This window comes from Elephantulus edwardii, unplaced genomic scaffold (assembly GCF_000299155.1).
Source record: "Elephantulus edwardii isolate Elephantulus edwardi_28Jun2011 unplaced genomic scaffold, EleEdw1.0 scaffold00146, whole genome shotgun sequence".
Lineage (NCBI taxonomy): Eukaryota > Metazoa > Chordata > Mammalia > Macroscelidea > Macroscelididae > Elephantulus > Elephantulus edwardii.
The window spans coordinates 7,295,379-7,321,429 of NW_006399896.1; the positions used below are offsets into that span (position 1 = coordinate 7,295,379).

Below are 26,051 nucleotides of genomic sequence, written 5' to 3' on the forward strand. Positions count from 1 at the left end.
GGGGGGGCATGATCCGGGTCGGGGGGGAGCAATGCAGTACCTGAAGATGGGGGTCGTGGGTCAGAGATGCATGGGTGTGTCCCGGTTCAAGTCCACTCCCACCGTTCACTGTGTCTGCGCACAGCCCTTGGCCAGTCCCAAAGTTCAGAGCTGGCGGGGGGCGCGAGCCGGGTCGGGGAGCAATGCAGTACCTGAAGATGGAGGTCATGGGTCAGAGATCTCATGGGTTTTTTTTAATAATCTGAGAGAAATAGCAGCTGAAGTCGTAAACAGTGTTATTAGCTCAATGACGATGTTAAAATGCATCTGTATTATGGAATTATATTTCATATAAGAACACCAACATAAAGCCAGATTAATTCCCTTTTGCAAGAGTACAGTTTTTAAATAGTGATATATTTAGAAAATCTTTAAAGTCATACTACATAAGAGTGCCCTTTTTTTTCTGGTGTTTAATTTTTTTTCCTTCCTTATTTCCTTTCAGGTAATGGAAAAACTCCATTATTAAGAGAAGATGCCTAACTTATAGATAACTCAAAAAACTTTCAAGATTATATATTTAGGTTATGTAGAACAAGAAACCACATTAGAAACTAGTTCTGTGCCTTGTTTTGCTATATGTCAACAAGTTAATAACAGAAAATAATTTGAAATAAATAGATTCTGTGTTTGTCATAAGCTTAAAATAGTATATAGAAATGCTTATAGGAGATGTATAGCATAAATAGTCTGTTAAAGCGATACATGCATTTTGGACTTCATGGAAAGTGAGAAACTCTTGTGTCTCTTGGAATAGCTCTCAAATTATATATATCATTCTTTATATAAATAAATAATTGATATAATAAAAATATAAGAATAATTTATATTATTATATATTATTCTGTTACATGTTTTTATTTGGCTTTGGGAAATTTTACACATGAAGTCTAATTTTATGTATAAGTTAGAGAGGAAATGGGAGATAATATATTATTTTTATGCTGTTAATACACTATTTAGTATATCCATTTCACAGCATTGGTCACACAGCTCAGCATATTGAAATTCCTTGGATGGAAAAATGGGAAAAGAAAAGAAAAGAAATAAAAATACTGCATATTTCTGTTGAAGAATCTCAGCGCTGAGTATGAGGCATAGTGCACGAGTGTCCTAGCCTGCAGGAGGTGTTGAGGTCGGCCGGGTCTGCTGGGGAGGGAGGCTGTGCCTATCACCTAGACTCTGTGGCAAAAAAGACTGTCTTGATTGTTCTTGGTCTTGCGGGATCAATCCCCCAGTCACCTGGGGAGGCTATGCACATGGAGGCCTGGGTGGCTCCCTGGATGAACATGGGCTGGGCGAGGTCCTGGCTTGTAGGAATGATGACTTGTTGGATCTGGTAGAATTGCTCTCCATCTGTTAAGTGACTGAATTGTTGCTGTCCCTGCTGAACCTCTGTGTAATCTCTTGGGCATTGGTGGCAGGTGTTTGGATCTGTCCCTGCTCAACATGGGCGCCTGATACGGGAGGAACTAAGCAAATAGTACTGCAGCTGGCCAGCATTCAGCTGCACCAGAATTTGCTGGATCTCTGCTGTGTTGGTGGTGATCTGCTTGCATCACCTGCATGGTCTGCTCTTGCTGCTCTGTGTTTGCTGCCTTTGGACCTGTGGCTGTGTCTACAGAGTCTGCACCTGTTGCCCTCCAGCCTACATTGTTACAGGTGGGATTTGTCCTTGTTGAGGCTGTACTGAGGTCAGATGGTGGTCAGGGAGCTGTGGTCTGCTGGCCTTGCTGTAACAACTGGATTTGAATGGCAGTGGGCTTCTGAGCCAGCGTGAAGTACACTGGATGGATGCAGGAGTCACAGACTGGTACACTTTTCCTGACAATTTAGAGATTACAGTTCATCTCTTGGAACAGTATAGATAAGAAAGCCAGACTGATCAAATCTTGTAATTGCCATGACAATATCATTCCTCTGTAGAGTTCAGTGCTTGTTTTCCTCTGTGTGACTCCAGATTCGAAGAGTCAACTTTGTGATAAAAATCTGGGCAGTCTTGACCAAGAACACAGGAGCTTCTGCACTCAGCATCTTCACATCTTCATCTAGTTTAATAATCTTAATATGAACCAGTGGGAGTACCTCTAGTTGTAAATATTTTACTGTCAAATTCCTGATTTCTACTGGGACACGAGACCAGAAAGACTGTATGCTTTGTTGGGCATCATTGCCAGTAGTACCACCAAATCCTCTTCCTGTGGACATTGTCACAGCACCAGCAAAGAAGAAGCAGTGCATGCAGTGAGTGTCCCTTGGGGCCTAAGATTCCTCCTCCAGTCAGACCAGCATTCTTCCTTTCTGGGGTCCTAGGAAGAACAGAAGGCCTTCCCTCCACACACACACACACCCACCGTTGTGTCAGGTGGTGTAGCAGCCTAGGTAGGGTGAAAAGGAGGGGGAAGCATTCTTCAAGAGAATGCAGGGATCCAATAATATTTGATTGTAGGTACAGAAGTAGGTAAGGGGGCTAAACTTAAGATTTTTTGTGATATGGAAATAGGGGGAACAAACTAGTCGCAAAGAGATTTAACAAATCTGAGAGGAAGGGAACAAATATAAATGATGAGTAGAAAACTGAGACAATGTCAAGTTTATGAGCTAATAACAAGAATTGGGGTACTTTTTCCATGAGGACAAAAGTTAAAGAGAACAAATACTACCTGTGAATGAGATTATGTGGCTATTCCTAAGGTTTATTCGTAAGTATCTTTTCTGAGGGCTTTAGAAGTAGTACTGTTTTCCACATTTATTTTCAGGGTTATTAGTATAGAAGAATCTAACTGATTTTGTGTGTGGAACTTGAATCCTATCACTTTGCTGAAATCTCCTGTTTCAGTAGTTTTGGTCTGTCTGTTTGGTTTGTTTTTATTATTTGAATGAAAATTTAAAGAGCAATTTGGTTTTCTATTAACTGTTAATACATATTTTATTTTATGACTTCAGTTGCAATCACAGCATTATAGTACACCTTTTTTCTCCTTGTAGTTTTTTTTGTGGCTTCTCTGCATATTTCTATGTATAGGATCATGTCATCTGTAAGTTGGATAGTTTTACTTCTTTATCAGTTTGGATGCCCTTTAATTACATTTATTCTTTTGATGTTCTGTCTTGAACTTCTAAAAGCAATATTTTTAAGAGTGTTGATAAGAAGTATCTTTCTCATGTTCCTGTCCTCAAAAAGAACACTTATTCTATCTCAGGTATAGTATTGGGAGTTGGCTATGTATCATGTTTTTAATTATGTAGAGGAATTTCCCTTCTATCATTATTTGGTTCTCAGTTTTTATCAGGATGTATCCAGGGCCTTATCAATTCCTTTTTTGCATGAGATGATCATGTGGCTCTTGTCATTTAAACAATTTATGTGATTGTTGTTGTTATGTGCCATTAAGTTGCCTATGACTCATGCAATGTTGAATCATCTTTGCTTATTTCTTGAAGTCTAATTTGGGATTGGTTTGTTTTTTAGTGATTTATTTTGCTTGGCCTTGCTATCAGGGCTATACTGTATTCATAGAATGAATTCAAGAGATGGAGCTCCACTGCTATCACAAAAACACAACAATCCACTGACTGTTCCTCAGGAGAAAGATGGACAGTCTCCTTCTGCAGGATTTATTTTCTCTCAATACCCTCTGGAGGGTCAGCTGTGATTTGGTTTTATCTTGGTGGTGCACAGCAACAACAGCCTTCCTTGTCTATGCTTTAGAATAGTTTAAATAGAACCAGTGTTAACTCTTCTCTGAATATTTGTTAGAATTTCCTTTGAAACCATCTAAACCGGGTTTTATTTGTTGTTAGGGGTTGGTTTTGTTAGTTTTATATCATCTTCAGTTTCTTCTTTTGCTGTAAGTCTGCTTAGTCTTGTCTTTGTTGATTTGTGTTAGTAGGTTGTGTGTTTCTAGAAAATTGACTATCATCTATGTTTTCAGATTGTTTTAATTTTATACTTTTGATTCTGTGGTTTCATTTTGAGCTTTGCTTTATTTGAGAATTATCTCTCTTAGCTGTTATTTGAGGGATATTGTCAATTGTATTACTCTTAAGTTGTCTGATGTTATTGTTGCTCTGTTCAAAGAACTCCTTTTAATATTTCTTGTTTGGTCTGCTTTTTTGCAAATTTGCTTCATTCCTATTTATCTCAAAATGTCCTAGTTCTTTCATAAAATATGAAAGACAGCTTTGCTGGATATGTTTTCTTGTTGTTTTTTTCTCTCTCAGGGTTCTGTTAACATCTTCCCCTAGTCTTCTTACCAACATAGATTCATCAGAGTAATTAGAATTTAGTTGCAGTGGTTTCTCTTTCTAAGGTGACAAGTTTTTCCCTGAGTTGCTTTATAAGTTTTATTGCCTTGGTTTTGGAAAGTTTATAGTATGTTTTAATGACTTAACTAAAAAGTCAGTTGTTTATACCCACTAGCTGCTTTGCAGGACAAAGATGGCGTTTCCTCGTGGAAAGATTCACAGCCTAAGAAACTCAGTGAAGGGTTGGTATGTTTCTGACTCAACCTAACAACTGTAAAATTTTGCTTCATCTATATGGAGTTTGTTGAGTTTTTTGGATGATTGTCTTCTCCTTCATGATAATTAGGGAAAGTTTCCATTAATACACTTTTGAAGCATTTCCTTTATGTTGTTTTTGTCTCCTGTGATTTATACACAGATTTGCTTCTGTCAGTGTCTGACATAACTTAGTTCTTTTTCTAAGAGTTAGAATATAACTCTTCATTTTTCTTCTCTTTCCCAAATGTTCTTTAAAATAAAAAATGGTACTACTAAAGGATTTGTCTTCTATTTTGATAATTCCGTTTTCCACTAATAAAGTTCCGTAGTGTGTTTCCATTATCTATTTCTGAAGTTTTATTGTTAATTTTTTATTTCTATTTACTGTTTTTGTATGTTTTAAATTATCTGTTTTGTCACTTACCCATGTATTATTTTCCTTAATTATTTCCATTTTTGTCTGCATTTTATTTGATTTTACATAATTTCTTTGATTTATTCTGTTTTCCTTGATCTCCTGAATAGTCCTAAATAAGTCTTTCAAATTCCTTATCAGGTAGTTCTGTTACCATTTTTTCATTCGGATAATTTTCTGACCCTTTATTTTGGTCACTTGCTTACATTACCTTGTCCTAATTTTTTGTGAAAGTTGTTTTTAGTTGTTGCCTCCAAGACATTAAGGTGTTATTGTATTGATTGAGTATATGTTTATGTGTTCTGCCTTGATGGGTTTTTTGGTTTTGGGGTTTTTTTTTGTTAGTTTGTTTGTTTAGTTTTGTTTTGACATATGTTTTGAACAGGTGGCCATGCTATTTTGATTGCTAGTTTGGCAACACTGTGATGTATGCCACTTGCCTCCAGATCGGTAAGTAAGGTAGTGACTAGGCTCTGAATACAGGTTTCTGTTCACTGATGTGGGGTAGTTGAAGGTGGGTTGGATGGGTATGCCATCTGCCATTCTAATCTACTGGCACAGAAGTAGGATATAACATTTGCCAAGTGGGTAAGGTTGGAGTGGTGGGTGTGGAAGACCAGTGGAGAAACTTGGTTGCTGCTAGGTAAGGGAGGTGGAAGGTAGTGGAGTGCGTGGTAACAGACAATTGTGTGTTCACTGCAGCTCATTGAATCAGGATATGCGTGTAGCAGGAAAATGGATGCTTGGTCACATAATCACTGTCACTTGTCAAGTGTGGAGTGACGGGGAGATAATGAGTGGACTTGCAAATAGTTATCATTGTAGTGGGCACACAGTGTGTGATTCACAGGACTTCATACCCCTGGGTTCTTGGCAGAACTAGGGATAATGTAACATGAGAGAACATTCCAACTGTTACCAGGTGGTTGAGAGTGGATGCAAAATGCACAGTCTGTGAAGTCTGTATCTCTTATTGTTTGAGGTGCAGGGCATTATAGGTGAGTGTGTGCTATCAATAACCATTTTGGTGGCACTGGTACATAATACCTATTTCATGGGTACTTGCTCTGCTGGCTGCTAGGGAACAGAGTAGCAACAGATTATTATATAGGGGAGATCAGCTTGATGCATATGCTGCCAAATGATTCTCCAGCAGCATGATGACATTAAGTATAGATCACCAGATGAGGGAGGAAGGAGTAAACAAACTTAATCAGTGGGAGGACTTATCTAGGAAAGAAGGGAGCATATGATCTTCTATTCACTGTTCTTTGATATTGATACTAGTACTGTGCTATATGAATCAGCTCCTGCACAGTCCAATCCCACTGGGGGAAGGGGTGCTGTCAAGTAGAAACCAACTCATAGCTTATCCTTCAGTAGGTGTTCAGAGGCAGTAAATTGCATGGGAGGAGATGACTCAGCTTTCTCCCATGAAGCAGTTGGTGAGTTCAAATCACATGCCTTTGGGTTGACAGTGTAACTCCTTGCCACTAAGCCACTAGAACTCTCTACTGTGTATGTAGGAGGGGCATGTCCGTAAAGAAACCAGACACCCCAGCTGTCACTCCACAAACTAAACAAAAATTACAGGAGATCACTGCTGATGAACAATTTTAGGTCTGTTTTCTGATACTCTCCCTACTCTGTGGTTACCTAGGTATCAGAGCTCACAACCACTTGCCTGTAGTTTTCTTCCTTGAGCTTGGTTCCTGTCCTACTCCTGTTTTTTAACTCAGTATTTGTTTACATTGTATATTTGTCCCACTGGAGTTTGGGTGAATTTGCCTCTATGTGCACCTCATCCAGGATCAATATAATCTTCATCTTAAAATTGCTACGTTATATGACTAGTAGAATATGCCCACTCCTTCTTTGTTTGCTGTTTTCATTTTGTTTCTTCTACCAGGCACTGTTTGACCTTATTATTCATCCTTTACATTTAATGGAGAGGATTTCAGGTTTACTATCTACATGTGTTTCACTTAGTTTATGAATTATTGTTCTAAGGGATAATGGTGTATCTCAGTGGGTCACCATTACCAAGATTCAGGAAGTAAATATATTTTTTTTATTTTTATCTTTACCTTTTAAATATAAGCCTTGGTACTTAATAGCTGTTTTATTGTTTGCAAGTAGTTTCATCTCTGAGCACATTTTTTCCTATTGTGAAGTTCTTGTTGTTGGGCACTAGTTAGTCAACTCTGTGAAGAGCAAATTGAGACTTCCCTGTCTGTGCCCTATCCCTAAATCTCTGTTATACTCATTGTTGCAGTCATTGTCAGTCCTTCTCCTCAGAGTCTCTGTCGTGTTTGCTAAACCTGTCTACTTTTCACAAGAAAGATTAGTTTCTCCAAGACAGATGTCTTCATTCTTTTGCAAGTTTATGGTTTATTCAGTACTCTTCATCAGCAGCACAATTAAAAGTTCTTCAGTTTTCCTTATTCATTTCCAAATTTCTCCTGCATATATAAAGCAATTGAAAATACTATAGCATAAATATTGTGTACCTTAGACTTTAAATTTTTTGGGGGTTTTTTGGTTGGTTTTTTTTTTCCTTTGTACTTTAACGAGATCCCTGACAGATTTTGCCAATGCAACATGGCTCTTGATTTCTTGACTGTTACTACCAAGGGTGTTGATTGTGGATCAAAGTAAAATTAAATCATTGACAACTTCAGGCTATTCTCTAGCTAATGATGTTCCCTATTGGTACAATGGTGAGGATTTTTGTTTTCTTGATGCTCGGAAGTAGTCCAAATTGAATGCTAAAGTCTTGAGTTTCTTTAGTAAGTGCTTCAAATCCTCTTCACTTCCTGCAAGCAGGATTGTGTCATCTATCCAGCACAAGTACTTAATAAGTCTTCCTACAATCTTAATACTACATTCTTCTTCATGTAGTCCAGCTTCTTGGGTTATTTTCTCAACATACATATTAAATAAATATGGAAAAAGGATAAAACCCTGACTCACACTTTTCCTGATTTTAAACTATTCAGTGTTTCTTTTTTATTGTTCAGACAGCTGCTTCTTTGTATGTTTTGCATGAGCACAACTAAGTATTCTGGGATTCCCATTTTTTTCTCAGTGTTATTCATAATTTATTATGATCCATATAGCCAAATGGCTTTACATAGTCAATAAAACCCAAGTAAACATCTTTATGTTATTCTCTTTTATCAGCCAGGATATATCTCACATGAAATGAGTACTCATTGCCTCTTCTGAATCCCGTTTGAATTTTTTGTCGTTCTCTGTTGATGTACTGTTCCAACTATTTTTTTAAAATAATCTTCCGTATTTGTGTGTCATATTAATGCTATTATTCAGTTATTTCCACACTCTGTTTTATCATTTTTGTTTAAGTAGGAAGAAACATGTATATCTTTCAATGGTTTGGCCAAATAGCTGTCTTTCAAAATTCTTGGTATAGACTAAATCCAGGGCTGCATGTGTTTGCTGAAACACACTTACCTGGTAGTTCAATTTCCTCCACAGTTCTGAGGGTGAAAGGTAAACAGTCTGCTTCCATGCAGTTTACAGTCTCAGAAACCCAACAAAAGGTCAGCTCTGACATCTCTAGCTCCATGGCAGCAACATGTTGGAGAGAGAGAGAGAGAGAGAGAGAGAGAGAGAGAGAGAGATAAATTAAGCAGTGCTTTTAAAATCCTAGATACTGCTACTTATTACTGATACTATTATTTATGAACTGTGTGCTATTGAGTTGGAACTGACCCACAGCAGACCCTCTAGAGGATTTTCAGAGGCAGTAAATTGCACAGGAGGAGATTACTAATCCTTGTTATTGTTGATTGCCTTTGAGTCAAGCATGACTCATAGTGACCCTGTGAACAAAAGGTCTGAAGCCCCTGTACAACTACTGACATTTATCAAAGTTCATAGTTTCCAGAGGCATATGTTGTTTAGGAAGTGGATGCCACTCCTGCCTTCAAACTTGTCTAGTATGTTATTGCTGTTTGTGCCATTGAGTTGCCTGTGGTGTATAGGAAACCCTATGTACAGCAGCTCTGAACCCTTCCCTATCCTGAGCCAGTCTCAGTAATTCTGACACATCAACCCCCATTTGCCCATTTACTCTATCATTCCATCTCATCTGAATCTTCCTTTCCTGCACTGTCTGTCCACCCTTCTGAGCATGATATCCTTCTTCAAGGACCAATCTCTCCTGGCCACGTGCCCAAAGTGAGATGGAGCTTCAAGTTCCTAGCCTCCAAAGAGAGACTTGGTTTCTCCTTCTCTAAGACAGACCTATTTGTTTTTGGCAGTCCGTGGTATGTTCAAGAATCTTCTCCAGCACCACAATTCAAAAGTATTTATTCTTCTTTAGTCATTGTCCAACTCTCTGAAGCATAACAAGTAGTTGAGAAGACCATGGCCTGGATTAGGTGTAACAAGTAGTTAAGAAGACCATGGCCTGGATTAGGTGTACTTTTGTATCTAGACTGACATCGTTGCTCTTCAGCACTCTGGAGAGATCCACGATAGCATATTTTCCCACTGCAATTCGTTGTTTTATTTCCTGACTGCTAGTGTTAAGAGTGTTAATGGGGGAGTTTTTCTTTTGCTTTTCAAGGAGAGGAGCAAATGGGGGGAGGGGGGAGGGGTTTGTGCAGGGAGAAGGGTGCAACAATGAATGAATGGAATCCCAAAATCTCTGTAGATGTTCATTGAAATGAAAAATAAACAACCTAAATTTAAAAAAAAAAAAAGAGTGTTAATAATCGTGGATCTGATCAAGCTGTAATTGCTAACAACCTCAATCTCTTCTCCACCTATTATGGTGCTTCTGAGTGGCCCAGTGGTGAGAATCTTTGTCTTCTTAATGTTGAGCTTCAATCCACATTGAAGACTATAGTCCTTAACTTTTGCAGCAAGTACTTCAGGTGTTCTTTAATTTCAGCAAGTAAAGTGTGTCTTCTGCTATCATAGGTTGTTAATGAGTCTTCTTCCAATGAAGCATGATGCCACATGCCTCATAAAGCCCTGCTTTATGAATGATCTGTTGTGAATAAAGATTGAAAAGGTATGAGGGCAGCATGCATACCTCATGCACGCCCTTCCTAGTTTTGAACCATGCAGTGTTTCCTTGCTCTGTTCTGAGGACTGCTTCTTGGTCCAAGTACAGGTTTTGTAGCACGATCAAGTGTTCTGAGATCCCCATTTTCCTCAAAGTTAGCTACAATTTCTTGTGATCCACACAAATGCCTTTGCATAGTCAGTGAAACACAGATTGATATTCTTCTGTTACTCTCTGCTTTCTGCCAAGATCCATCTGACATTGGCAATAATGTCCTTAGTGCCACAAACTCTTCTAAACTCAGCTTGTATTTCTGGTAGTTCTCTGTCAATCTTTTGTTCAAGTCTTTTCTGGATAATATTCTGCAGGATTTTGCTAGTGTCTGGTATTAGTGATACTTGATCATTCCCACACTCTGTCGGGTCACCTATTTTTGGAATGGGAATAAATATGGATCTCATCCAGTCATTTGGCCAAGTAATTGTCCTCCAGATTTCTTGACACAACTTAGTGAGCACATGGAGGGCAGCATCTGTTCACTGAAATACATTAACTGGTATTCCATCAATTCCTGAGGCTTTCTTTTTAGCCAAGTCCTTCAGAGCAACCTGCACTTCCTCCTTCATCACCGTTGCCTCTTGATCATATTTTGTTTCTTGAAATTCTTCTGTGTCAGCCAATTCTTTTTGGTACAATAACTGTATATCTTTCCATCTTCTTTTAATGCTTTGTGAATTGTTCAGTATTCTGCCCATAGCATCCATAAGCATTGCAGCTCATGGCTTGAACTTATTCTTTGGTTCTTTCAACTTATGAAATGCTGAGCGATTTCTGTCCTTTTGATTATCCGACTCCAACTTCTTGCACATTTCATTATATATTATTTTGCTTTGTCTTCCTGAGCAGCCCTTTAATATCTTCTATTCAGCTACTTAACTTCTTGATATTTTCCCTTTGCTTTAACTTCTCTGCACTCTTGTGCAATATTCAGAGTCTCTTCTGACATCCATTTTGGTCTTTTCTTCTTCCTTCTTTGTAATGACTTTTTGCATTCATCATAAACGATATTCTTGCTATCTTCCCATGGCCTGTCTGGTCTTCATTCATTAGTGTTAAAGGCCTCAAACCTATTCCTGAGTTGGTTTTTAAATTCTTGGGACATAGACTCATGGTCAAATTTTTATTCCTGTGGCTATGATTTAACCTTATTTAGTTTTAATTTGAACTTGCATAGAAGCAGTTGATGGTCTGTTTCACACTCAGCATCTGGCCTAGTTTTTACTGCTCATGTTGAACTTCTCCAGCGGTTCCTTCCACAGATGTAATCTATCTGATTCCTGTGCATCTCATCAGATGAAATCCATTTGTATAACCTGCATTTATGTTTCTTATAAAAGGTATTTGCTATGAATAAATCATTGATCGTACGGAATTCTGTCATTTTGTCCTTATTTTCTGACTAATCCTTCTTCCTGGTTCCCAACTTTTATATTTCTGTTACCCATTATTATAAATGCATCTTGGTTATATGTTCGATTATTTGCTGACTGCAACAGTTGATAGAGATAATCTATTTCCTTCTCTTTGGCTCTGGTTGTAGGTGCATAAATTTGAATGATAGTGGTATTAACAGGTCTTCCTTTTATGTGTATGGATATTATCCTGTCACAATATTGTATTTCAGTATGGATTTAGAAATGGTATTTTTAACTGTGAAAGTGACCCCATTTTTTTCTCACTTTTTCATCTCCAGCTTCTATGATCTTGATCATGGGATTCAAAATATCCCATGCCAATGTATCTCATTCACTAATACCCAGTATGTCAATATTTAAGTGTTCCATGTCTTTCTTTACAATGTTCAGTTTTTCTACACTCATGATTCTCATATTTCACGTACCAGTTGTTGATATCTTCGTACAACTATTTCTCCTTTGTGTTTCTAAACTTGAGGGCTTATTTTCACTAGTCATATTTATTAGTCTACTATAGTTGTGTTCTGATGTACCTAGGGTTGTCAAAGGCCAGTTATGTTTCAGAAGTGAATGGCCAATCCTTCTGAGGGTGTGTGTGTATGTGGTGTGGGGAAAGGTGTGTGTGTAATGAAGTCAGTGGTAGGATTATATAACTTTTAAAATCTCTATTTTCTCATTTTCTCTAGTGACTGTTAAGATTCTTCAGTAGTGTTTTGGAAAAAAATTGGAATGACAATGTCTAATTATACTTGTTTTGATCATCAGAATTTTTTTTTACTTAATTTCCTTCATTTCTAATACTTTATAATACTTTTATATGTATGGTTTGAGTGTTTTCTAAATAAATGATTATTGCATTTCATTGTAAAACTTGTATCTAGTGATTTTGACATTGGGCTTTATTTTCCTTCTAAAGAATAACCTTAGAAGCACTAATACAATTGATTATTTTATAGATGATTATTAGCAACAAGTGTTACTTCTTCTTTATTCTAGATAAAAAATTGTAAGGAGATTTCAAAATTGAGATGACTGATTTTGTTATTGAGGTTTGAATTCTTTTTGGTAATCTCACATGTAAATATTGTTTGGTTTTCTGCACCATTTTATAGTTGATGGTATGAAAAAAATCATAAATTGTGTTATTGTTGTCGTGTACCATAGAGTCAGAATCGACCCATAGCTGATCCAGTGGGTAATTGCACAGAAGGTGATTGTCCATCCTTCTCCCACAGAGCAGCTGGTGGCCTTGAACTTTGTGCTTTCAGGATTAAAGCTCAGTTTCTTGTCATTAGGCCACCAGAGCTCCCTAATATATTCTATGTCCTTTACAGATGTGTTACTCTGTGAGAAGTGTTCTTTACTTGTTTTTTAGTTCTTAAAGATTAACTACACTTTACTGGTAATTTTACCTAGTTACGAAGAGGAGCATTTACCTAACTTATTTAAATATTTAATTGAATATAATTTAATATTCTGCATCTTTGGGAAAAACAAACATCATTAACTTCTAAATCTATTTTCCAAGCTCTCTTCACACAATAAGCTTTCTTATTTCTTCACAATAAGCTTTCTTCTTTTTGTGTGGAAAGTTAATATGTTGAATGTTTTCCTTCTTTACATTTACTACTATAATAATAATTTAATAAAATACTCAGTTCTTTATTCTTTTAGATGATGGTATGGTGATGGGTTTTTCCCAGTCTTAACTCACAAAGGCTTACATTTCTCTTATAATAGTGCTGTAAAAAGCAGTACAGCTTCAGAGAGTCACAGTGCCTGACCACTAATTTCACAGCCTGGCTGAGTCACCATATACAGTATCACCAGCACAATGCCAATTTCTCTGTGGTCAGACATATCCCCTCCTTCCAACACTTCTTTCCTCCAGTTCTAGCACCACCTGTCCCTTTTAGAGCTCTCACTACTGGATTACTGGATACTATAATCTGTTGTAATGCCTACAGACAGCCCACATTTATGAGGTTTATTAGGGAGAGTAACATGGCAAGTTCTTGTTGAAAATAGAGAGGATACAACTCATCAGTCAGAACACTGTTGCAGATGTGCTTGTAGGCCTTCTGACCTTTTGGCTTTCTAGAACCTACCGTAAGGTTCTGGGCAAGTGCTACACAACTGTTTTAATTTTGCCAGTTATGGTGCCTACCACTCCACTCCTTCACCAGTATGCCTGAGCTCCGGCCCTTGTCTTTTGCTGCATGTGGTTACAGTTCTCTAGTTCAGCTCTGTCTACCATCAGGCCTTGGTTCTCTGCTGCCTCCGCTGCTGCTTCTCCTTCTGTTTTGTTTGGTCATCATGGTCTTGGTCCCTGACTAGCACAGGATCTCTTTCCCAAAAGACATTCTCTGCTGCTTCTTTATGAGAATAATGAGATTCCTGAATTCTGCTTGTAAACTTGTTTAGTATCAAGCTTGATGGACTGACAAATTGACTACTCCCTTCAGTTCTAGTGTACATACCTTATTTGCCAGTTTCTACCTCAGAGATGCTCTTGGCCTATTTACGTAATTAAAAAGCTCTTGGGGTCCCCTTGATGGGGCCACAAGCACCTCACATTGGGATAGTCTTCCCTAAGCCATGAGGTTAAAGCCAAAGTCAATACCTAAAAAAAAGCCTTTGAACAACTTACTGCACCACAGGTACTGCAGCAGAATGTTTAAAATGAAGGCCAAAAATTACGAATATTAAATTTCAGTCTTGGTTTTTTCATCTTTAGTCATTTTCCTGTATCAAAGTTTTTTAAATAAATTTTTATATTAGGGATATTATAGCTGATGTTGGATGGATCTTGGGTGAAAACAGAGGACCAGATGAATGTTTATCTGTGTTTCATTGACTGCGCAAAGGCATTTGACTGTGTAGATCACAAAAAATTGTGGCTAACCTTGAGGAAAATGGGAATCCTAGAACACTTGATTGTGCTTATGTGAAACCTGTACTTGGACCAGGAGGCAGTAGTCGGAACCGAACAAGGAAACACTGGTTTAAAATGAGGAAAGGTGTATGCCAAGGTTGCAGCCTATCTTGATACATTTTTAGTTTGTATTCAGAAAAGATCATCCAGGAGGCTTGGCTATATGAGGAGGAATGTGGCATCAGGATTGGAGGAAGACCTGTCAACAACCTGCATTATGCAAATAATATAACACTGCTTGCTGAAACTAAGGAGGACCTGGAGCACGTGCAGTGGAAGCTCAAGGACTGCAGCCTTAAATATGGATTGAAGCTTAATATCAAGGAAACAAAGAATCTCACCACTGGGCCTGTTAGCAGCATTATGATAGAATGTAAAGAGATTGAAATTGTAAACAGCATTCATTTTCTTAGCTCCATAACACTCTTGGTACCAGCAGCCAGGAAAGCAAGTGATAACTTGCATTGTGAAAGTCTGCTGTCAGTCTAGAGACTACGGTGTGCATGGATCAAGGCAATAGTCTTCACAGTTACTTGCTGTGCATCAGAAACCTGGACAATGACTAGGGATACTAGGGAATTGATGCTTTTGAGCTGGGTGCTGGCGAAGAGTATTGAATATACCATGGACTACCATGAAAACATACAGGTTCATCCTGGAGAGGGTGAAACCAGGTTGCTCCTTGGAGGAAAGACTTCTGAGGCTTGATCTGACGAACTTTGGGCATGTTGAAAGAGGGACCAGTTCTCGGAGAGGGACATCATGCTTGAAAGGGTGGAGGGACAGAAAAAGAGAGGAAGACCCTCTATGAGATGGATTGATTCAGTGACTGGGGTAATGAGAGTAGGTGTGTCAGAGACAGTAAGGTTGGCATAGGATAGAGCAGCTTTCAGGGCTGTTGTACATAAGGTTGCCTTGAGTTATAAGCAACTCAACAACACATAACAACTAATTTATTTACAAAGTGTGTATACCTTGTTTTTCACACGGAATCTTTTCCATTTCCTTTATGACCCACCCCACCCTCACCCATCAAATTGTGCGATCCTATGATTAACCCCCACCCTGGACCCATCTTCACCCTCTGTTCCCCCTCCCTGTCTTGAATCTTCATACCATGCACATTCTACAGTAATGATTTTATACAGTATTTGCCTCAATGGGATTGAGTTCATTCCCTGAGTATAATGCTCTCCAGTCCCTCCCAAGTTAGGTAGTAATTTACAAAATCAGTGCTCCTGCTGTGCTGCATACTATTCTATTGTGTGAATGTACCTTACTTTTTCATTCCATTTGATTGTGGTTGAAAAATGGATGGACTGTTGCCAAGTTCTTGCTCTGTTGTACTAGGGTTTTCAGAGGCCTGTTATATTTCAGAAGTGGATGACCAGTCCTCCTTCCTAGTCTGTCAACTACCAAGGAAACAAATAGGTCTTTCTTAGAGAGGGTGAAACAGAGTTTCTCCTTGGGGGCTACGATTTTGAAGCTCCATCTCATATATTTTGGACATGTGGCCAGGAGGGACTAATCCTTAGAGAAGGACATCATGCTCAAAAGGATGAAGGAACAGAACAGTACAGGAGAGGAAGAGTCAGGATGAGATGGATTTGTACAGTAACTAGGGCAATGGGGTTAGGTGTGTTGGAGTCAGTGAGACTGGCAGGCTTCAGAGCTATTGTACATAGTGTCGATATGAGTTGTAGATGACTCAGTGACAGATAATAACAAAACCATGTTTTTGTGAGGTGAATAATGCTGTTTATGAATATTGGTGTACAAGCCTCATTTTGTACCTTAGTTCTCATTTTCTTAGGTTATATTCCAAGCAGTAGAATAGCTGGTTCATACAGAATTTCTGTGTTCCAGCTTTTTCAGGAAATGCCAAACTGCCTTCCAGAGTGATTGTGCCATTGTACAATACCACCAACAATGTGTAAGAGTTATATCTCTCCACATCCTCTTCAACAGTTATTACTTGCCGTCCTTTTAAGCTTTGCCATTGCTACTGGAGTAAGAGGGTATCAGACTGTGGTTTTGAGTTGCACCTTTCTTATTGCCAGTGATATTGAGCATTTCTTCATGTCTTTGTTGGCCATCCGAATAGCTTCTTCTGTGAAAAAGTTTTCCATATCTTTTGCCCATTTTGTAATTGTTCTATCAGTTTTTCTCTTGTTGAGGCCCTGTAGGATTCTGTAAACTTTGGATATGAGATCCTAGTCTGAAATGGTATTGTCAAATTTTTTTTCTCAGTCAGTAGGTTTTCTTTTCATTCTGTTGGAAGAAAGTTTTTATGCTCACTAGGATTTAATCTTTAGAGGGTCCCATTCATCATTTCACCCCCCTCCAGACTGAGCATTTTTGGCTATATTTGGCAGTTTATTTATAACATAAAGTAGGCCATCTAAGCTTGATCTCAGTTTGTCTCTGGTAAACTTTATAATTTTGTGCTTTACTCTAAGGCCTCTGATCCACCTTGAATTGATTTTTGTGTATGGTATGAGATGTGGATCCTGTTTCAGCTTTCTGCAGGTAGCAATCCAGTTTTGCCAGCACCATTTGTTGAAGAGGTTGCCATTTCCCCATTTGATTTTATTTCTGTGTCAAATTATCAGCTGACCATAGATGGCTGGGTCCATTTCTGGGTTCTCAATTCTGTTCCATTAGTCAGCATACTTGTCATTGTACCAGTACCATGGTTACTACCTCTCTGTGGTAGGTTTTGAAGTCAGGGAGAGCTATGCCTCCCACTTCGATTTTGTTTTTAGAAGCTCTTTGCTTATTTGGGGTCTCTTTCCTCTTTAAATAAGCTTGACAATTTCCCTAACTTAGATCTCCTTGAAAAATGAATTTGGTATCTGTATTGGATGTGTGTTGAATGTGTAGATTGCTTTTGGTAGGATTGTCATTTTCACAATATTGTGTGTTCCAATCCATGAACAGGGCATATTTTTCAATTTCATTAGTTCTTTTACTGCGTCTCACAGAAATGTTCTATAGTTTTGTTTGTATAGGCCTTTTGTATCTCTAGTTAGGTTCACTCCCAAGTATCTCAGTATGTGGTTACTCAATATGTAGTAAATGGTATTGCTTTCTTGGTTTCCTTCTCTGAGTTCTTTTTGTTACTGTAGAGGAATCCCACTGATTTTTGGAAATTGATGTTACATCAAAGTAACTTTAAAACTAACAAAAACTCAGTGCTTTTGAGTCAGTTCCAACTCATAACTACAATATAAGACAAGGTAGAACTGTTTCTTAGTGTTTTCAAGGCTGTGAGTCTGTATAGAAGTTGACTACCACATCTTTCTTCTGAGCAGCTGATGGATTTAAACCACTGACATTTTAGTCAAAAACCTAGTACTTTAACCGTTGTGCAACCAGACCTCTCTCTAAATAAAATAGGATCTATTATTTGACTCAAGATACCACTTTAAACAAGGAAATATTGTAGCATCTCTTTGTTCTGTATATAATCTACAAAAGATAAAACCATCCAAAGATAGACACATTTGCCAAAGAAAGTACTTCTTTACAGCAAAATTTTCCTGATTGTATCATATTCCCAAAGTTTATGTTTATGGTATTGTTCTAATTAATGAAATCTACCCCAGTGCAAACATTTGGGCTGGTAGAATGTTGTTGTTATTGTTGTTTTGTACTGTCAAATTGCCCGCGATTCATAGCGACCCTATGTAAAACAGCTCCGAACTCTGCTATGACACACCTACTCCCATTACCCCAGTCTCTGAGCCAATCCATCTCATCCAGGGTTTTCCTCTCTTGTGCTGTACCTCCACCCTCCTGAGCATCATATCCCTCTCTAAGGACTCGTCACTCCTTGCAACATGCCCAAAGTATGTCACATGGAGCTTCAGAATCCTTGCCTCCAAGGAGCTGCCGGGTTTCACCCTCTTCAGAATGAACCTGTTCATTCTTTTAGCAGTACATGATATATTCAGCTCTCTTCTCCAGCACCACAGCTCAAAGGCATCAATTCTCATTCTTTCATCCCTTGTCATCATTGTTCATTCTTATGATACGTAGCATGTAATTGTGACAACCATGACCTTGATTAGGTGCACCTTAGTTTCCAGACTGACATCATTGTTCTTCAGTACTCTGGAGAGGTCTTTGGACAGCAGACTTTCCCAGTGCAATTCATCTTTTGATTTCCTGGCTCCTGGTACCAAGAATGTTGATAATGAAGTCAAGAAAATAAAAACTATTAACAGTATCCATCTCTTTGCTGTCCATGATGCTGCCAATCAACCCAGTGGTGAGAATCTTTGTTTTCTTGATGTTGCGCTTCAATTGATATTGAAGCTGCAGTCCTTGACCGTCTGCAGCAAGTGCTTCAGGCCCTGCCCAGAAAACTGTTATTGTAAACCACAATCTACAGGTGCTGCACACTAGTCTTGGGTTTTGTGCTTGTACAGCTGGTTTACCAAAGGAGTTTCCATAGTGGAATCCATGTTCTCTGGTTTATTCTTTTCAAATACTTTTATTCATTTGTGTCTTTGGAATTATTATTCGCAAATACCTTTATTCATTTTTCTGTCTGGAAAGAAATGCCACCAGCATTTTTTTAAAAAAGCAAGGCTATTGAGACTTCATCTTACATACTTGGAGCATATTTGTTGGTAGGGCCAGTCTCTGGAAAAGGACATCATGTTTGCAGAAGTAGAAGGTTAGAAAAAGGAAGGAAGACCTTCAGTGAGATAGACTTACACAGTGACTGCAGCAATGGGTGGGTTTAAGTACTGATGTATAGAATCAGTCTGTTGTACACAGCAGACTCTCTCTTAGTCTGAGTTGACTTGACACTATCTGATGACAACAAAGGTCTGTTCTGGATTGTCATGCAAACAATTCCAGGAGAAATATTGCCAAACCTAAGAAGTAATTAGGAAATTTAAGTCCCTAATAGAGAACATTATAAAATATATATATATATACACACCTTCATATCACCCCTAAACTTCCATTTTGAAATCCAGTGGCCATCTCTAAGATAAGGTAAGGCTAGATGGAGGCAGGAAGGAATCCTCGTGAAGAAGAAAAAGAGTAAGAGTGCTCTTGAAAACAGAAGCATGAGCTAAAGCCTGTGCTTAAGAAAAAAAAATCAATAAATAAGAGCAGGACAAGTGGGAAAGGTGATTCTGTAAGGCCAGAATGTAGATTTGTTTGGAGAGGTGAGCTAGAGAATTGCAGGCGTAGTCACAGGTGAATCTCAGTATATGGTTGTGGATTAACTGAGTGATGCATACTATGTGACTGGCTCTGTTGAAGTATCTCAGATCACTCATGCTTTGATCATGAGTTACTTTGAATATTTAATGACTCACAAAATCTCATTTGTAGTATTTTTCCTCTCATAAATTTAAGATATTCTGAACTCCTCTGTTTTTCCCAATTTCTCTAAATAGATATTAAAGATCTTTATTAAAAATAATTCACTTTGTCCAGTATGAAATTCTTTTATTTGTTCAACGTATTTGCTTAAAATGTGTCAGATACTAGTTAGGAGCTGAAAATATAAAATGGGTGAATGAGTTATGTATGAAAATCTACCATCAAAAAGACAACCTCTCTAACAAATAATGTTGATAAAACAAGGTTAACTATTTACATGTAATTGAAATAAGACCAGTATAGAAAAACTAATTCTACATGGATTGAGCTAGGTGTAAAACTAAGACTATAAAGATCAGCAAATAAAAAATAGGATAAATTTTGAGTCATTTATTGATAGCACAAATGGACTATCAAATATAATTGAAAATGTATAATCAGCAGAGAATAAACTAGTTGACTTGGATCACATAAAAATTAACAGCATACTTACATAGAAGACTTTTCCAAGAGTAAAAAGACAGTGTGCAGACTGGTAAAAATATTTGGCAATGATTTATCTGTCCAGCATCTCTTCGCTAAAATATATAGACTATTCCAGTACCTCTAAAGAAAATTACAGCAACTCACTTGTTTCACTTGACAGATGGCAACCTTGGATGTGCTCACCATTCTATGCCAGGAAATTTGGAAGACAGCTGTCTGTCCAACAAATTGGAAGAGGTCAATATTTGTTCCTATTCCCAAGAAAGGTGATCCAACTGAATGTGGAAATTATCAAAGTGTATGTTAATATCACTTGTAAGCAAAATATTGCTGAAGATCATTCAAAAATGTCTAGAACAGTACATAGATAGGGAACTGTCAGAAGTTTAAGCAGGATTTAGAAGAGGCTGTGGCACCAGGGACATCATTGTTGATGTCAGATGGATCCTGGCAGAAAGTAATGAATACCAAAAGAATGCCTATTTGTACTTGATTAATTATTCAAAGGCATTTGACTATATGGATCATAACAAGTTGTAGGTGACATTGAGTAGAATGGGAAGAGCACTTAACTATATTCATGTCGAACCTATACCTGGACCAGGAGGCTGTTGTGCTAACAGAGGGGGGGAACACTGTATGGTTTAAAACTGAAAAGGGAGTGTGTCAGAGTTGTGTTCTCTCTTCATACATATTCAGTCTATGTGCTGAGTGAATTATCCAAGGAACTAGACTCTTTGAGGAAAAGTGTGGCTCAGGATTGGAGGGAGACTCATCAATAATCTGTGTCATGCAAATGACACAAACTTGCTTGCTGAAAGTCAGGAAGACTTGAAGCACTTGTTGCAGAAGATCAAGGAATGCAACCTTTGGTATGGATTGCATCTCAGTGTCAAGAAAACAAAGATTCTTACCACTGGACCCATAGACAACATCATGATGAATGGAGAAGAGATTGAAACTGTCAATAGCTTCGTTTTGCTTGGATCCACATTTAACACTATTGGTACCAGCAGTCAGGAAATAGGGAGATGCATTTTACTGGGAAAATCTGCGGTTTAGGATCTCTCCAAATTAATTAGGAGTAATGATACCATTTTGAGGACCAGCATCTGATTCAGGCCATAGTCTTTTTGATCACTTGCTATGCATCTGAGAGCTAGATAGTGTATAGGAATGATAGGAAAAAAATTGATGCCTTTGAACTGTGGTGTTGAGCACAGAACATCCTGTGAATGGTCAAGATAACAAATAGATATGTCTTGGAGAGGGTACAGCTGGAGTGCTCTTTGAAGGCAAGAATGATGAGGCTTCACCTCACATACTTTGGGCATGTTGCTAGGAGGTATTGTTTCTTGGAGAGGGACATGATGCTGGGAAGGGTGGAAGGTCAGCAAAGGAGAGGAAGATCCTCAAGCAGGTAGATTGACGTGGCTGCTACAATGAGCACTTACTTGTGTGTCAGGAAGTGTGAGGATGGTGCAGGATAGAATAGGGTTCCGGTATTTTCTTCATAGGGTTGCTATGTGTCATACTGACTAAACAGTATCTAACAATAACATTACAAAATGGACAGAAAATATGAAAAGAAATTTCATGGAAGAAAACACTCAGATGACCAATTGGAACCAACTCATAGCTTATCCTCCATTGGGTTTGCTCAGCTGTAAATTGCATAGGAGGAGATTGCCCATCTTTCTCCCACAAAGCCACTGATGATTTTACATTACGAAAGAAGTACAGACTTTTAGTTACCAGCACAACTCCCTACAGGGGGACATACCACCAAAGTGACAAATGCTTGATAACTGCTTTGAATAGATAATCTTAAAAATCAGTAAACCTAAACTACCAAACTCATTGATTTAGAGTTGATTCCAGTCTGCTGTCAGGGACCTCACCAGAGTACTGAAGAGCAATGACATCAGTCTGGAGACTAAGGTGTGCCTTATCCAAGCTGTGGTCTTCACAGTTACTTGGGGTGCATAAGAAAGCTGGACAATGACTATGGATTATAGAAATAGAATTGATGCTTTTGAGCTGTGGTGCTGGAAAAGAGTATTGAATATACCATGGGCTGCGAGGAGAACAAACAGGTTGGTCCTAGAGCGGGTAAGACTTGGTTGCTCCTTGGAGGCAAGGATTCTGAGGTTTCGTCTGACATCTTTTGGGCATGTTACATAGAGGGAACCAGTCCTTGGAGAGGGACATTATGCTTGGGAGGTTGGAGGGACAGGGCAAGAGAGGAAGCTCCTGGATGAGATTAATTGATTCAGTCAATAGGATAATATGGATAGGTGTGTTGGAGACAGGTTGGCTCAGGATAGAGCAGAATTCAGAGCTGTTGTACATAGGGTCACTATGAGTCACAAACCACTTACCAGCAACAAGAACAGAACAGAAAGGAACCTTCACAGGGTTTCCAAGGCTGTAATCTTTATTGAAGCACATTGCCATATCACTCTTCCTAAGAGCTACTGTTCTGTAATTTATTTTACCTTTTGGTTAACAGCCAAACATTTAAACCACTACATCACCAGGACATTATCCCACATTGTTTCTACCCACCTCACTTCATGTGATCTGATAGGAATCTTTTATAGACAATGGCCTTGATTAAACTTAAGATAACTTTAATTGCTTGATTGTTCTGGCTGAATGTTGTATGATCTCCCCCTACCACCCATTTTAAAGTCAGAAGATTAGTCTTCCAAAATATTATGGTATTGTGGCTGGGGCAAACAAACTACTTTTGATTTTATATTCACTTTTATTTTAACTTTTTATTATGATTTGAAGAAAGTTAACTGATCAAATTAGTTTTATGTTTAGGAAGTCAAGCACATTGTTTTGAAATAATGATGATTATAATCTCCACATTGTAGCACCATACTTCCCAGTTATTCCCTGTGTTTACCATTTCCATTTGTCTTTCTTTCCTATCCCTTCCAGTCTTCTAAGCTCTTTCTACAACAAAAGTGTCCTTTTTCTCTCCTTTGTTAGATTGTGCTAAGGAGTGACTCCTTCCGGTTGTTACTGATTGCCTTATGGGACTGTTTGACTGAAAGATCCAGACTTGCAAGGTGACTAAAAGACCATAGAGAGTTGGTATTCCAGCCATCTCTCTCAGCAGCAAGCTGGACATTTTTTATGAGTTTAAGTTTTGTTCTACATTCTCTCTCACTCTTGTCAGTAACCTTCTGTTGTTATCCTTTTCAGAGTAGTCAGCCATGGTAGTTGGGCACCATGTTAAGTCAAGTCTCAAGTCAGGAGACTGAGGGACACATGGTATGCTGGACTGAACTAAGTCTTTTTTCCCCCTACACTTTTCTTTGCTCCACAGAGGTAAGAAACAGTAGTTCTGTCATGAATGGCTGCTTGCATTCTTTAAGGTTGCAGTTGCTACTTAAGCAAAAAGGAGTTAGTTAGGTTATTGTCTTTGTGGATTACATTATACAAATTGACCTTGATGTCCCCATAATCATAAGCTTGAATATCCAGGCTCAGTGACCCATTCTCTTAGACATTTGATTAAAACTATGATGTTTTCATAAATTTCCCAGTTCTGTAATGATGAGTCTCTTTGTAACACATACTATACATATGTAGAAAAAATAACTTCTAAATCTATACAGTCATGATTATAGCCTCATTCACCTGTGCATGCCTGTTCATCCTGTCAATTCATTTATCCACTCATAGAGAAATGCATATTACTGTTGATAATGCCTGATTGTGTGTTTAACCATATCTACCTTTGTTATAGGTAACCCTTATGCCTCTTTTTCTTTTTTTAGTAATATTGTGCTGATCACCTCCTTTTTGTTTATTGCCTTTTCTTTTACCCAGTTCAGTCTTCTATCCTAGTTGGTGATTTTTCTCTTCCATCACATCTCTGGTAACTATTGAAAAATATTTTTGCTGTGTATTATCCTTTCTTTAACATTTTATAGTAACAAATTTCTATGTTATTTGTCTTTTTGCAATTGACTTATTTCACTAAGAATAATGATGTCCTCTGGGTTCATCCATATTACTGGGTGTTTAAAGTATTTTCTATTACATTGCATAGTATTCTGCAGAACATATGTATCATCATTTGTTTATCCATTCATCTCTTGATGGACAGATAGGCTCTTCCCTTCTCTTTAGTTCTCTATTCTCTGTTGTACTGCTTTTCTTGAAAAGGATTCTACCTTTCCATTAAAGCATTTTCTATTTTCTTTTCTAACATGTATTTATCTAAATCTGTGATTCACTAAGAGAAATATGTTTAGATTGTCAGGCTCTGTGCACTAGTTAATAACTGATGGCATCGTCAGTGAAGAGACTATATATTTTCCTTATACGGGGCTTTTCATCATGACTTCGCACAGCATTGTTTCTTTTAGTTAAATCAACATAATATTCTGTTTGCTTATATGTTGTCATGAAAAATGCCTTACAGTCTCAGTGATAATGGATGAAATTTCTTGGATTGAGTGCTTTTGTAAGCTGCTATGTTTAAATGGTGCTGTAATTTACCTAGTCCGCCGAATCCACAGAGTGCATACTTGACATAGTTAATAAAATGTGTTGTTAGCTTTTTTTATATTGAACATTGGAGCAGTGCTTTAGGACTTGAATTGCTTATGTACAAGAATATTTACTACCTTCTTTGTTTCATTTCAGAATGACCTTATTTAAAAATGTATGAGGCTATTTATAATCGACTGTGTGGCAGTGATTAAAGAGGTGTGAATAATAGGTTATTGGAAGTTGACAGCTTCTGGCTTGCTAAACCAGTGTTAGAACAGTTATGCTGTTCAGATGTACCTTATTTTTCTAAGGTGGGAATTTCTGTTTTGACATGTAGATTATTGGCATAGGCAATCCTATAGATTTTGCGCTTTAAATTAGTTTACAATATCTTAGTATTTTATTGATTTACTTTACATTTTAAACCTTCAGCCTAATGAACTAACAGTCAGTGTTGACAGAAGATTTGTATAAAAGCACAGCCTTGGCCTTCTTTCTGAAATTCTTATATAAGATAAATAAAATTCACACGTTTTAAAAAATAAGAATAAAACATTTTTATTGCAGAAAATTGGAAAACATTTTTGTCAGTTACTTCTTTGGAAAGAAGATCATTCTTCCTGAAGAAGTTCACAAAATATCAGAATAAGAATCACAGTCTACCAGAGTAAGCATTTGTCATTACAAAATATTTTTACTATTTTCATATATAAATTATCTGTTTTAACCTCGAAGAGCAAAACAGTATATATTTGAAGTAACCAAATGCAGATCCTATAATGCTTTTATTTAAAGAATAAAAGAAAGTCTGGAAAATTCTTTTTAATACTTTGAATTATTTTGGGGAAGTCATTAATTTATGTAAGGAGTTTCTACTTTTTTATCCTTAGCATTTAAAGCCATTTATCATTTTTTAACAGTCTGAAGTACTCCAGGATTTACTGAAATGCAATCCCAGTTATCTTTTGTCAGCTAGGAGAGTATGTTTCTAAAGACAAAATGTAAGTTTTGTTTTGTTCTGTCAAGTCCGTGCTGGTGGAGTGACCCTTCATGCAACATTCTGTGCCATCCCTACAATCTCTGCAGTGCTTACATTCTTTCTTGTAGTCTCTGTGTTAGCCCATCTCAGTCTCCCTCTTTTATGACTGATCCAGTATTTTTAGAAGCATGATTGTCGTTCTCCAAAGACTGACCTCCTTCCTGATAGCCACATTCTGTGAGACCAAGTCCAATCATCCTTATTTCTTTCTTTTTTCTATAATTTTATTTTATTAATTTTCATAAACATTT

At 37.7% G+C, this 26,051-nt stretch overlaps 1 protein-coding gene and 1 pseudogene across 3 annotated transcripts in view; one reads left to right on the top strand and one right to left on the bottom strand.

Moving 5' to 3' along the window:
- Nucleotides 1-2,247, bottom strand: part of LOC102867753 — a 91,644-nt pseudogene extending 89,397 nt beyond the window's left edge.
- ZEB1 (zinc finger E-box binding homeobox 1) overlaps nucleotides 1-26,051 on the top strand; it is a 225,484-nt gene that overhangs the window by 89,902 nt on the left and 109,531 nt on the right. The gene's annotated exons all lie outside the window — the stretch shown is intronic.